This window comes from Callorhinus ursinus, unplaced genomic scaffold (genome assembly GCF_003265705.2).
Source record: "Callorhinus ursinus isolate GAN/ISIS: 27379988/994484 unplaced genomic scaffold, GSC_fseal_2.0 scaffold14, whole genome shotgun sequence".
NCBI lineage: Eukaryota > Metazoa > Chordata > Mammalia > Carnivora > Otariidae > Callorhinus > Callorhinus ursinus.
In genome coordinates, this window is record NW_027397076.1 from 44,912,564 (window position 1) to 44,928,048 (window position 15,485).

Below are 15,485 nucleotides of genomic sequence, written 5' to 3' on the forward strand. Positions count from 1 at the left end.
CGTCAGGCCAGAAAGGGGGTGGGTTCCAGATGCAGAAGTGAAGAATGTCCCACTAGAAAACACTCTGTTCCATTAGCCTGAGATATGGCTGAGGAGACACTTCGATTACTGCTCTTGTTCTTAAGTGTTTATTGTCTGGACAAATTACCCTCCCACCTAAGTTTCCTGCAGTCCTTCTCAGCAGAAAGGTGAGTGTTTGTTAAGGAAGTACTGACTAAATTTTATTTTAGAAGTCTCGGTATTTTAAGCGTGCTTTCCCTTTGCTTAAGAACTTTTCAGCAAAACTTCATTGACATCTACCTTTTCTAGAAATACTTCTGTATATTATATTCAATGCCCTGTGGGCATCGGAGGGTAGAGTTCAAAGTTTAATAAACCTATTCCTCAGGTAAGAGCTGAGATTTTATAAACACACCAAGCCTTCCCAAGGGTATACTGAATTGGGGCGATTGCCCTAATCCTTCCATTTAAGGGAGCTGTTCAGCTGTAATAAAGAACTGAAGCTCCCTATGGATGGCAGCGAGAGAGAGAGAGAGAGAGAGAGAGAGAACATGGCTCCTATGGTTGGTTTTTTTTAAATCTCTGAGGAAAAGCTATATATATATATATATGGGATTATATGGAGTTTGCATATAAACCCAGCTATCAGTCTCTGCTATCCATGCATCCATTCTCAAGGAACCTCCCTCCGGTCTATTTTTCCTTTAATCAGCTCCTGTGTGGAATTCAAGCTGCAGCAGCTTCTCTGCACCCAGGAGTGACTTTCATTCCCTGCCAGCCAAAGCCTGGAATCCCTGGACTGTGACCTGTCCTGCTGCCTCTGCAGAGCTTCACCAGGTGGGTGAATGGGGCAGCCACGTTTCCTTTTGCTGCCCATCCCTTTATGCCCTCACATCACCCCTTAAACCGGGTCCAATGAGTCTATTACATTTTGCTGAAAGGATTGTTGGCAACAATGCAATCAGCAATTACATATTAAACATGCAGTTCTTTAAAAGAAGCTTAGCAATGAATTTTCATTCATTCAAGAAATATGTAATGATCATTTATAATATGCCAGATACTCTACTAAGCTTGGGCGTTGTATTGGTCAAGGTGAAACTGCAGATAACAGAAACCATATCAGCAGTTTAAGCAGAGAGTGATTTAAAACAGAATTTAGATGCTCTATATAAAAACAAATGTTGGAAAGTCAGGAGGAGAAGCCTCCATGCTGAGCAAGGCAGCAACGGAAGTTTGCTGCTCAGATCTCTCTGCAAGAAAGAACCTACTCGGTGAAGTCTAGTTAGCCAACATCCTCCAGGGGCCACTTTCAAGGTCTACTGCAGCATCCAGATGAGGCCACAGATTCCTCAGGCTGCTCCCAGCCTCTGACTGAGCTCAGCAGGGGTTCTAGATCATAGTATTCCTACCCAACGCTTGGTTCCTCTGATGAGCAGTGTTTGCTCCGGGACGCCCCATCAGCCTGGCCAAGACTTCCTGAAAGCTATGCTGCAGTCTAAAATTTTTCCTACCCTTTCCTCTCTCCTTCCCTCTAGATCTCAGAATGTCATCATGGTCTAAAGCTCTCCCTGCCCACTCCTACGGCCTCACCCCTGCTTCTTCACAGACATTCCCCCCAGTCAATCTCTTACATGTCTAATTCCATCCTAAGACATGCTACCCAGCCAACCTGAATTAACTCACTAAGCCTTCAGGAACAAGTCCCAGAACAATGCAACAAAACTGGTCCACCAAAGAAGCCACAGCTGCCACAATCAGGAAATAGGGAATTGTGTAGCCACCATTTCAATGGCTGGATTTGAGGAACATAGTACCTCTGATGCAGTCTGAGCCACCACATTCTGCTTCTCCACGCCCACAAAGTTTGAGAAAAGACACTGAGGTCTCTACCATAGCTGCCATGAAGGAAGGAAAAAAAAAAAAAAAAACCCATGCTTTCTTAGAAAAAGTAACAGAAATGGCAGAAGTGTGGCCCCTTCTTCATAGTGTTCATATTGGGCATCTCAGGTCACATGGAACTTGATGGCCCCTGGCCATTGTTCAGTATTTATGATGGTCCTCTAGCTGCCAGAAGGTGTTTCTCTAAGGGAATAATTATCTGGAGGATGGCAGAGCTCTGCTCAAAAGCCTAAGGGTTTTTCTATAGGGACCTACCACAGACACTTCCAGGACCTTTGAATGAGTTGGGTCATATGTTTGTCTTCTTATTATTGATTTTAGGATTTCTGTGTATATTGCAGAAATTAAGCCTCTGTCAATCATATAAAATTGCAATTATCTTCTTCCAGGTTGTGGCTTATTTTTTCATGTTATTTCCTGTGCTTTTTAATGAACAGAAGTTATTTTTAATGTAGTTGAACTTATTGGTCTTTTCTGTTATGATACATGCTCTTCATATCGTGTCTTAAAAGCTTTCCAACCCTGAAGGCATGAAGATATTCTCCAATATTTTCTTCTAAAATTTTTAAACTTTCACCTTAAATATGTAAGTCCTCAATCCTTTTAGAACTGATTTTTGTGTGTGGTATGAATAGTAACCCACTTTTTTCTCTTAAAGAGAGCCAATTTTCCTAGCGCTTTCTATTGAGTATTCCATTCTTCACCACTGATCCAAAATATATCATTTCTATTATATCCTTTCCTATGTACATGGGTCTGTTTCTGGAATCTCTTTTCTGTTGTATTGACCTATTTGTCTGCCCATACCCAGTGCCACAGCATCTAAATACTATATGTGGCACAAGAAGTTTTACAGTAGGGTCAGTTCCCCTTCTCATTGTCAAGTATGTATTGGCCATTCTTGGCTCTTTGCTTCTCAGTTTAAATTTTAGAGTAAATTTTTGAAGGCTCACAAAAGCTTTTTTAAGGTTTTTTACCTGAATTGTATTGAAACTGTTGATCAGTTTAGGAACAAGTTACATCTTAATGATATTGAGTCTTTCTGTTCTTGAAAATGATATGACTTTGGGTGCCTGGGTGGCTCAGTTGGTTAAGCACCTGCGTTCAGCTCAGGTCATGATCCCAGGCTCCTGGAGTCAAGCCCTGTGTGGGACTCCCTGCTGTGCAGGGAGTCTGCTTCTCTGTCTCCCTCTGACTCTACCCTCCCATGTTCTCTCTCTCTCAAATAAATAAATAAAATATGTTTTTAAGATTTTTTTTTTGACACAGAGAGACACAGTGAGAGAGGGAACACAAGCAGGGGCAGTGGGAGAGATAGAAGCAGGCTTCCTACCGAGCAGGGAGCCCAAGGCGGGGCTTGATCCCAGGACCCTGGATCATGACCTGAGCCACAGGCAGATGCTTAACTACTGAGCCACCCTGGCACCCCAATAAATAAAATATTTTTTAAAAAAGAAAATGATATGACTTCATTTTTATGTCTTTAATAAACTTTTATGATTTTATGACCACAAATGTCCCACATATCTTCAATGAGATATATATCTGGGTACCTTTTACTTTGTCAACTTTATTTTGTTATTATAAACGGAGACGTTAAAACTTGTTTTTTAAATGTTTGCTGTTGATGCACAGATATGCATTTGATTTTTGTATAATTTTATATCCCACAACTTTGTGATTCTGTTATTAATTCTAATGATTGGTATATAGATTCTTGGGGGTTGAACAATCATATAATTTGAAAATAAATACAATTGTCCTATAGCCTTCCAAATTTTTATATTTCTCATTTCTTTTTCTTGGCCTGTTGTACTAAGTAAGATATCTAGTACATTGAATAGAAGTGGTGATGGCATACCTGCTTCTCTTCTAAACAGAATGCTTTTACCAATTCCTCATTCAATGTTGTGCTATTATTCCCTTCTTGTCTCAGCCCAGACCCACCCCTTCATACTCTGCTCTGTGATGCCAAGGCGGGGAACCTGCATACCACATTTCCCAGATAGCAGCTTCTTGTTAGATTCCACCAGCAAGAGGTACTCATGGGAGATTGCAAGTCGGATGGAGAGAAGCAACTCCCTGTTTTCTAGGTCTTCCTGACCTTCCTCTTACAGCAGCTCCTTGGATCTTTTGATACGCAAGCGCCCAGGGTGCTCCCTTGGTGGGCAAAGCCCTACCTCTGCACCACCGTCTCAACAAACACCAGCTGTATGGGCCCCCAAGAGCCAGAAGATGGCTTCCCTCAAAGGTATTAAGAGATACAAGCCTCATAAAATGACTTGAAACTATTCCCTCTTTTTCTTTCCTGGAATAGTCTGGACGCCATTAGTCTTTGACTTGAATGTTCAATAGAACTTGCCAGGGAAGTCATCTGACGTGATGTTTCCTTTAAGTGAAGATATCCAACTACTTCCTTAATTTTTTGAATCCTTATTATAAGATAATTTAGATTTTCTATCTATTCATAAGACTGTTGGGAATTTGTATTTTTCAAAAATATGTCCATTTTTGGCATGCATATGCCTAACATATACATAGGCAAAATGTTATTCATTATATTCTTAAATTTTCTTTTTAATCTCCACATCATCTGTGGTGATGCTCTCTTTTTGTATTTCAAGTAATTTCTACTTGTGCCTTCTTTCCCTTTTTAATCACTCTTCCCAGAGGTTTGTCACTCTTATTATCTTTACAAAAACACAACTTTTGTCTCTTTTGCTAACTTTCTATGGTATCTTCATTTTCTGTTTCATTAATATATGCTCTCGTTCTCTTTTTCCTACTACTTTTTGAAGTTCATTTTCCTACTGTTTTTCTAATGTCTTAAGTTGAATGTTTTGTTCTTTAATTTTCAGCCTTTCTTTTTCTAACACATGCATATATGAGTATATTTTCCTCAAGTATAGTAGCTTCATCTTACAAATTATTTGCTTTATATATTTAGTGTTTGTTTTTTAAATATAATTTCTTCTTTAATCCGTAAAATTTTTAGAAATATGTTTTAAATTTTTTTAATATTGTGGGTACAGTGTTGTTTGTTTGTCCATTGGATCAAGATTGCAAGTAGTGGGGGCACCTGGGTAGCACAGTCAGTTTAAGTGTCTGTCTTTGGCTCAGGTCATGATCCCAGGGTCCTGGGATCTAACCCCACATCAGGCTCCCTGCTCATCAGGGAGTATGCTTCTCCCTCTCCTGCTCCCCCTGTTTGTGTTCTCTCTCTCTCTCTCAAATAAATAAATAAAATCTTAAAAAAAAAGATGCTGTGTTATTGAAATCTTCTGTATCCCTTCTGGGTTTTTTTTATCTGCTTAATTTATTAATTATTGATATAGGTTAAAATCTCCCACTCAATCATCAGATATATCTGGCAGCTCCACTCCTTTTTTTTTTTACATCTTTGTCGATTTTTGCTTGTTTTATCTGTTTTAGAGTATGTTCTTAGTGTGTACCAGATTAGAATTTCATATCTCCACGGTGAATTGAACCATTATCATTTTGTGGCAACCCTCTTCATCTCTAATAAGATTTTTTTCTTAAAGCCTCTCTTGTCTTACTTAATATTACTACATCATCTTTTCCTGATCCTGTGGACTTGATGATGGTTATCATCTCCCTGGCTGGCCATGTCCCAGCCTCTTTGTTCATAAGGCCCGAATTACTCCAACACCTTTTTGTCCTTGCTACCCCATGATAGCTTCTGAATTATTTGTGGATGTGTTCTCCTTGCAGCCAGGCTTCAAATGATCATCTTTGCCACAATAATAACAACATGGCAGATTTCCTCCTCAAAGCGTCCATTCAATGGTCCTATAAGCAGTTTTATTATAGATGTACCATTATTCCTTTATCTCTGTTGGCCAAATTATCATTGTCTGAAAGCTAGATTGATGAGATTGTATCTGCCCTGAGCAATGAGTTTCTAAAAAGAATCCTATACTAATGGTCAGTTTTCATCAAATAAAGCATGCAAATAACCACTTCAAAATGTCTTAAGTTGGAATAGTATCCTTTCTTCAACTCATTTATCAAGCTCATTATCAACATGAATCTACCAACCTTACTTGAATAAGATGGCTGCCATAACCAATTAAATGAACGTGTTAGAAAATCTTTTTTCCAAAATCTGTTTTGGACATCAAAGTGCTTCTTTTTAATCATTTACCTGTTCATGATGGCATGCTGTGGATGTGGAAAGTAGCAGAGATGACACAATAAAGTAGAAGGGGAAAGAATGGGTTTTTTAAAAGATTTATTTATTTGAGAGAGAGAGAGAGCATGAGCTGGGGAGGGGCAGAGGGATGGGGGGAGAGAGAATCTCAAGCAGACTCCCCGCTGAACGGAGAGCCTAAAGTGAGGTTCGATCTCACGACCCAGAGATCATGACCTGAGCCAAAACCAAGTGTCAGATGCTCAACCAACTGAGCCACTCAGGTGCCCCAGGAAAGTATGTTTTGAAACTAGTCTCAGTTCTGTTATTTGGCAGCTACGTGACCTTGGACATGTCCATTAATCTCCCTTGTGCCAAAGTTTTTCATCTATAAAACGGGAATAAGAAGATCTACCACAAATTGTTGGTGTGAGAACTAAATTAAGTATAAAAAAATAGGCACTCAATAAGTAAATGTTCTCTTCCCAATCTAGGAGAAAGATCCTTCCTGAAAGCCATGATAGAGTTGAGCTGATGTCTGTGAAAGGAAAATCCAGAACTTTTTTTTTGAAATATCAGTCTCCCAACAATGGACCAGCTCTACCCTTTGCCTGTCTTTACTGATGAAGTCTAGGCTCTGCCTAAGCAGAACAGAACTGAATTAAATCCAACAAAGTCTTACCATGTCCATAGGACTGAACTATAAACTGAAATTTATATCCCCAGTTTTAAGTAAATAAAAAAAAAACAAACCTTTGCTGGTATTCCTTAGTATTAAATAAACTCCATACATGCCTTTTTGAATTGCTAAAGCTAAAAAATTAATAACTGTTAGAGAGCCTGAAATCTTGGAGGCTTTTTAAGCTAGAATTCCGAAGATATCAGAGAGCAGCACCTGCTGGCCAACTGTGATACTGCAGCCCACTGGGTCATTAAAGTGAAACGGATGGTGTGGCCCCCCCCTGAAAACTCCCCGGTCCTAGAAGCAGTCCTATATTCCTATGGAGGGAGCAATCCTCCCTCCCACCTCTTAGTCACCGCCCCCCCACTCACCAGCCCCTACCAGTTTGCCTCCTAAATGGCTCTCAGGGTCTTCCACATTTCATCCTCACGTTCACCACCTCCATATAGGCCACCATTTTTATTGCCCGAATTCTAAGAACAGCCTCCCCAGCCATTTCCCAGATTCAGTCTTTTCTTCATATAACAGCCAGGTGATCCTTTTGATACAGCAACATCGTGATCATCTCACCCACTGCCAAGGAGTTTCTTATTAAAGGGGTCAATCTTTTACTACAGAATTAACAGATTCTTCTGTCCACCATGGTGTCCTTCTTCCCTCCCAGCATCATCTCTCTACACATCCTTCCTCCACTCCTTGCTCTAGCCACACTGAATGTCACTCAGTTTCTTTGTCACACACCCTGCACTCTATTGTTCTTACCTCCGTATCCTCACCCTGCTGTTCTCCATCCACTCACCTAATTTACCCTTCAAGTTCACCGTAGCTGTCATTTCCCTGAGAAGATTTTTCTGACTTCTCTAGAATGGATTTGGTCCTCTTGCTCTAAATTTGTACAGGAAGTGTTATTCTCTTATCAGACCTGTGGTTTAATTGTCTACCACCCCCTCTGGACTCTAAGCTTCGTGAGGATAAGAATACATGACTGATTTGTTCATCTTTGTAACTTCACGTGGCACAGTGCGTCCGTAGGAACGTAATAAATAATTGTTAAAGTATTGAATTGAGATCTAGTGTCTTTTCATATGTTAAAAAAAAAAAAGAAGATAGCAAGAGAGGAAGAATGAAGGGGGGGAAATCAGAGGGGGAGATGAACCATGAGAGACAATGGACTCTGAAAAACAAACTGAGGGTTCTAGAGGGGAGGGGTGTGGGGGGATGGGTTAGCCTGGTGATGGGTATTAAAGAGGGCACGTAGTGCATGGAGCACTGGGTGTTATATGCAAACAATGAATCATGGAACACTACATCAAAAACTAATGATGTACTGTATGGTGATTAACATAACATAATTAAAAAAAAGAAATCTACTGTATTTTCAACTGAACCATTCGAAATTGCCTTTTTAAGGTCAAAACTGTCAAATATTGGCAATTACATATGTTCAACCTACAAATGCTGCCAGTTTGGAAGGAGAGAGGAGATTTAACAAGTGAAATATGTTACCAAATAATCAATAAATGTCTTTTTAAAAATATAAACTTAATTTTTACTGAAATCCATTATCCTGGCCACGTACACAATTAGAAACCCATGAATTCAGGAAGTGGTCTTCAAAAGGAAAACCAAAGACCTGTGCTAGCTCTTAAAAACACAGTAGACTAAAAACCTTAGTGAGTATTTTGGTTAATAAGTAACTTCCCGACCTCATCATGTCAAAGTACTGACCATAACCTGGCCATGCGTATATGGGAGTTATATCTAGAACATTTCCATTCTGCCAAATATCACCACAGTTGTTACTTTATCCATCATTCAACACTTCCCCCGAGTAGACATCACCACCCGTTGTGTCCAGCCCCAGGACTGCTGCCTTCATTTGAAAAGGCAATTCCAAAGAAGCAAGCTGCTAGTTAAATAAATACATCTGTGCTTCCTCTGGAATCCACTCATACTTTCAAATAAACGCATTCAGTGGGATAGAGCAAGAGAGTGGGCTCCAGCACAAAAGGAAATCTGTCGAGCAGATGTTGCTTCTGTGCAGTTGACTATTCCTTAAAAGCTTTGTATAAGACTAACATAAGGCAGGGGGCCAGGGCAGAGGGGTAATGTTCTTTAGCCTGTTTATTGCTTTCTCTACTTTTATATGCAGAGATAGCCTGGTTCAATTTCCAGGTGCAATGGATTCTTCACAAACATTCAGTGATCTGGATACTTTTATGCATTACACAACCCGTATTAAAGATTCCATACAAAATTATTTGTTTTTGCCAAAATACACTAACTTTCTACTTCTGTTTATTACTGTTCTGGCTGAAAATGGTCTTTCTTACTTAACCTCTGTTTCTTGTGTCTTGCTGGCTCCAAAATAATTATGTTTTGTGGCATAACTTCTCTGATTTTCTTCGCAGTCAGACGTGATTTGAGGTAGAGAATTTAGAAAAATCTATTTACCTGTGGTTTTGTTTTTATTTGAGGATGACATTTTTAAATGCAATTTTAAATTTAGTAATTTTATTTTTCCTTACTTTAAAAAACTTTTTTCTTGAGACAAGAAAATGGAAAATTTAAAATCAACATCCCACTGAATATGAAACTAAAGATCCACAAATATCTTGACTCTCTTCTTACAGTTACCTTTACTGATGTGAGTAGACAGTCTATGAGATGGGAGAAATTCATCTTGTTTTCGATGTATTGATGTGATATTTCTATTGAAGACTTAAAAACTATAATAGGTACTTTAGAAAGAGGCATGGCTCATGCTATTAATCATAATGTGCAGTTGAAGAATACGGTAGATTTTGATATAAATAATGATTTACTCAACTACTGTAATGCAACTTCAGAGTAGTGGGGAGAGAAGTTGATTTGAGTCAGAAAACCTGGGTCCAAGTCCATAACTCTGTGTTTACCCACTGCTTGGCTTTGGGCAAATCTCTTAAACTCTTTAACCACATGTCCCTCCTCATGGTAGTGTAAGGATTGAGGTGACAAGTGATGCTGTGAGGAGAGGGGATGTAATAAATGTCACATTCTTCATTTTCCTAAATCAGATTAAATCTGACCCTCTCCCTACCATGGACACTGTTGTGGCCTGCCTAACATCCACCCTGGTGTTCTCCCTTCCTGAACTGATTTCTCTCAGATGTCCACCCTTCTCTATCCCAGCCCCTGCCCAGGTGAGTGAATCCTAAGTGGTCCTAATGGAACACCTTGCCCATAAATGGACTGGGAATGGTCAAGGAGTGCAATTCTGGCTTAAGACATAGAGGAAGTTGGGAAGCTTCTGTAAAACATCTCCTCCATATTCAAAAGAAACACAGAAAGATACAATCTCTTCTCCATTGGATATAGGCATGTCTAGATGTGAAACCAGGGTAGCAACTGGCAGCCATGAGGTAAAACAGCCAGAAGACATGACCAATGAGCTGAAGATGGCAGAGAAAAAAGATAGGAAGAATCTGGATCATTCTTGATCCATAGAGCTAATAAATTTAGCTACCCTGCTTTAGCACTTCATGTTGTCTACAATAATAAAGTTCCTTATTATTTTGCCAGCTGAATCCAAGTTTTTGTTGTCAGTAGCTAAGAGCATCCTAATTGTCACATACTCCAGTATTAGAAGTTTGACCAGAAGTCCAAAACTAGCTATTTTTAAGAATTCTCTACCTGTTGGGTCAGATAAGAACCCTTGGGCCTTACAAGGCGTCGTAGAACAGGAGTTTATGGTGGTTGTCACTTCTGTTAATTCCTTCCACAGTCCCTTGAGATCCATTCAAAAATGGCTAACTCTACTGAGCTTCCCTCCCTCTGTAATAAGTTTGGCCAAAAGGATAATCACTGAGGTTCCGAAAGGCCTCAGTCCAAAAAAGGAACCTAAATAGCCATCCCCAGGGGTTTTGGGCAAAATTTGACTCTCATGATCTTCAGGCCCTGGTGTTAAAACTGTGTATGTTGCATTACATGGTAAGAGGAAGTTTACAGATGGAGTTAAAGTAACAGACTTTAAAATAAGGAGATTATCCTGGAATACTGAGTGGGCCCAAATAACCTCATAATCCTTTAAGAATGGAAGAGGAAGGCAGAAATGTTCATCAAAGAGATGAGGCAGAAAGCCGGAGAGATTCAAAGTGTGAGAGGGACTCAACCTGCCATTGCTGGCTTTGAAGATGGAAGTAGGAAACCATGAGCTAAGGAATACAGGCAGGCTCTAAAAGCTAACGGGCCTCAGCTGACAGCCAGGAGAAAGTGGGGACCTCAGTCCTACAACCACAAGGAAATGAATTCTGCCAACAACCTGAATGACAAGGAAACAGATTCTCCCCTAGAGACCCCAGAAAGGAAAGCAGCCCTGCCAACACCTTGATTTTAGCTTTCTGAGGCAGGTGAACCCACCAACTTCTGGCATAGATAATAAATATATATTGTTTTAAGTCACTACGTTGTGATAATAAAACACTAATATACCACATGAGGTTCTGCCACATCCAGCTCCAAAAGGCTCAGGTCTCCCTCACCCTCAGAATCCCCAACCTTCCCCTGCTTTTCACACTTTGGGAAGATCAAACTACACCTATGGTGAGCAAGCCATTCTCCCCCTTTATTCTTAAGCCATAAAACCCCCAGCTACCACTACAGTCACAAACAATCATGGGCCCACGCATGCACAAGTGCACAGATACACACACTCCCTCATTCTCTCTCTGTCTCTCTCTGTCTCTCTGTCTCTCTCTCTCACCTTCCACACCCAAAATGCAGTGACAGGATGGTCTTCCCTCTGCCAGACAAATCTCTTCCCTCCATAACACATCCAAAATTAAAACTATTAACTCTTCACCTGTAAACTAAAAGAGAAACAGAAACATAACCAAAAAAAAAAAATCAGCTACATTTTCCTGAATTAACCATGGAAATATCATTCTTCGCATTCTGTGAATATTGACATTTAAGGTCCGATTAAATTTTGCTTCTTCATAAGGAAACCAGATAATACTGTCAGGAAATCCCTTCTGTGCAAATAACAATTTACCTCTCTTCAGATTCAGAGAAATAGTTAGAGCCAGTAAGAATGTTAGCTTTAACTGTGAATAAACAAGATAAATTCTTGTATCCAAGGTAGTTTTCACTGTTTTTCGTCTATCCCTTCCTGCTCAAAAACCAACAAAAAAATCCATATAAACAACACAACCCTGACTGTCTTCGAGTATTTTCTGATGTTATTTACCACACTTTCACAAGCACGATGGGCGTTATGTTAGCCTGCTAACAGACCACATTGAAATTAAGTTGGCCCATTGGTTGCTTTTTAGTGACCTTTACTGTTTTCACATTTTTCTGCATGTGACTGAGCTAATCATCTTTCTGATAGTAAAAACTCTAGTCACCAGTTGATTTTTGTTCATGCACATGTGTAGGCATATGTATATATTATATATATATGTATGTATGTGTGTATATATAATGGTTATTATATATAATATTGCTTGAGTGTCCATATTAATGTTAATGTATGTACATGCAATGTACTTATATTGTTATTTGTGAGTAAATATTATCTGCATATAGCATATACTTTTTTTAGGCAATACTTGTGTTTCCCCAAGCCTGGTCTACATGGTAAAAATGAGATTACATTAACAGTGAGCAGGAGTTCTCTGATTTTTTTCCTTCACAGACTATCATGGCCCATCTAGCTCACCTTATTTTCAGGAGCCAGGGGGGCCGTCCTGTGTGTGCTCAGGAGCTCAGGCCTCTCAGGGACCCTGTAGTAATGGCTGCTACTGAGACTTCCAGGGACTACATGGAACTATATGCCTGACTCCCTATGTGACAACAGAAGCAGAGAGAGATCTGAAGATGCTACTCCGCTGGCTTTGAAGATGGAGGGAGAGACCACAAACCAAGAAATGAAGTTGGTGTCTAGAAGAGAGACAAGACAAGGAAATACATTCTCCCCTAGTGCCTCCAGAAGGAACAGAGCCCTAGTAACACCTTGATTTTAGTCCAGTGAAAGCCATCTGGAACGTCTAACCTTCAGAACAATAAGACAATAAATTTGTGTTATTTTAAACCACTAAATTTATAATCATTTGTTATAGCAGCAATAGGAAACTAATATTCCTTATAACCCAAATTAGTCCCCGCATTCTCAGTATCTTCCCCCAGACCTCCCCCTGCAAAGCTTCAGTTTAGAGACACAGATCACACATATTGCATCTGCTTACATACTGTGTCAGTTAGGATGCCTTTGCCTGCAAGCATTAGAAAACTCAACTCAAAACAGCTTAAACAATGAGGGAGAGATACTATCTTATATAACAAGAAGTCTCAAGGTAAAGTAGCTTCAGTGTCAATTAATTTAACTCACACTGATGTCATCAAAGACCCAAGTTCTTCCTATGTTATTTCTTTGACATCCCTGATGTGTTAGCTTTGTTGCCAAACTAGCTCCTTTCCTGGATATAGGACAGTTGCAATTCCAAACATGACAATACCCAGCAGAAACTAAATCTTTCCCATTAACCCTCTAGAGGATTTTTCTTCATATCTCATTGGCTAAAATTTGGTTACCTAACCCTTCTTAAACCAATCACTGGCAAGGAATACTACCACAGTTGGTGTGATCAGGATTTACCCTTCAACATATGAAGGAGGGAAGAACTCAAGAAAAATTGGGCTGTTGGGGCAAATAAGATGGGGATAGTGGGTATTGTCCAGGCATCGACAGTGTTTACCAGATAGAAGGTATCTCATTCAGTTCTCACAACCATGTGAGGCCCACATGTATAGATGGAAAAGCCAATACGCTGAGAAATTCAGGGACTTGCCTAAGGCCACACAGCTCACATGCATAGAACTGAGATATGATTCCAGGTGGGTCTGAGCTCAGAGCTTCAGAACTGCTGTGAAGCACTACTTGATTTCCATTCTGCGGGAGGGTGCGGTCTGGGCACTGAAATAAACACCTCCTCATCTGAGACTTTCAGTCTAAGAGTGCAAGGAGAGTTGTATGGAAAATAATGCCTCATTTGAAGTTGGATTCAACTCAACATTATGAGAACATTACCACGTGGATTCAGGGGATCACACAAGGGACATGCCTGTCATTAGGGCAACCACAACCTGAAGAAGTTGTATTGCTGTCTGAGAGGCCTCCCTTGAATTTAGAAGTCCATCATAGCAGTTAATGACATAGGTGCCAATGGAATTGTCTTCAAAATAAAACATGTTCGTGTATGTTGCACTATGTAGCCAAGTTGGTAGTGTCCTCTCTTCTTTTCTAGCCAAAGGGAGGTGGGCAAAGCTGGGCCTGGCTGGACACAACATCCTGGAGACTTCCATGAGCTAGAAGACAGTAGAGGTTAGGGTTAAGCACAGAGACCATGGAACTTAACAAGAGTCCAAACCCTGGCTGTTCCATTAGCTGAATGACCCTGGGTGAGTCACCTAGCCTTCTTGTGCCTCATCTGTAAAATGGGGATGGCACCAAAAAGGACAGTACAGGCATATGGGCCCTGTCAGCTAGCTGAAATACATGGCATGGCTTCTCTACCAAGCATGTGTCAAGGTCATAGGAGAAAATAGAGGAATTCCAGTACCAAACAGAATCAGGAAGATAAGGTCCAGGTAAGGAGGTACCACAGGGATAATCAGAGGAAGGCCACATCTCAGGAAGTTCAGATTGTGCCTGAGAGCTTGGTTCATAGTGGCAGGACTGTCATAGCCATTTCCAAATCTGCTGGCCTTTCTGTAGTTACACTGAGCAGTCATTATAAATAACCCCTGTAAAGGTAGCAGGACCAAAAGATGTTTTCTCCTGATAGCAATTTCATATGTAGTAGAGTTGCAAATATACTTGCCCTATCCTCATAAATCCTCCCAAACATGAAGATTTATTATTTTCTTATTAATTAAGCTCTCTCTTACAAGTTACCTGTTCCCTTTGCAAGCAGAAAGAGAAAACTAGAAATTTTAGTTCAATCCTGTCATCTCAAGCCAGTCCCAAGATCTGAAGAGTCCTTAGATGACTCGATGTCTTTGGGATAAATGTTCAGTCTTTCAGATGTCTTTGCTTCTTCTCTTCCCCCAAAATGACGCTCAAGGAAGGGAGGGGGTCTTTGGTTCCTCATGGTGTTCCGTGCTGCAAAATACCGAGACTGGCCTTATTCCTGGACTGGTAACCTTTGAGGAGCAGCCAGCATCAGGAAGGATGCTGGTGTTTCCTGCAGAAGCCTGTGACTGAACTGAACTGAATCAGCCTCTTGCAGCTCCACAATGGCCTGGTGGTTCTCCCTGACTGACTCGCTTGAGCTCTGATCCATCCTTCCTCTGGTCACTCTATGTGGCCCAAAAGGGTCACCTTCCTCTTACCATGACAGATCCCAAGGCAGGCCCTGTGGCTCTCATTCAGTTCCCTTCCCTAACCTCCTTGGGCTGCTGGGAGGCACAAGGACATTACTAGGTCTCCTCCACACTTTATAGATTGGTGCAGGATTTGCCTGGGGGGAGAGAAGAATCCAGTCACCTTCCACAGTTCCATACATACATTGAAACAAACCCCTCTCCTTAAAGATCTTATCCAACCTCCCCACCCCACCCACCCCAGTGTCTCTGGAGCCTCTCTTTCTTCTCACATCCCCCCACCCAGAAGGGGTAGATTTTCACTTACTTTCTTTTCCTCTCTTGCTGGGACTTGCTCACAGTCACTTTCTCCTCCTGTTGCTGGATTCCAGGCTCATGGCTAAGTCT

General features: G+C 40.6%; 1 long non-coding RNA gene across 1 annotated transcript; it reads left to right on the forward strand.

The window, feature by feature from the left end:
- Nucleotides 1-434: 434 nt before the first annotated feature.
- Nucleotides 435-13,072, forward strand: LOC141374174 (uncharacterized). Its single transcript, XR_012380825.1, has 4 exons — nucleotides 435-563; nucleotides 713-837; nucleotides 3,839-4,153; nucleotides 12,412-13,072. It is a non-coding gene; the product is annotated as an uncharacterized lncRNA (long non-coding RNA).
- Nucleotides 13,073-15,485: the final 2,413 nt, after the last annotated feature.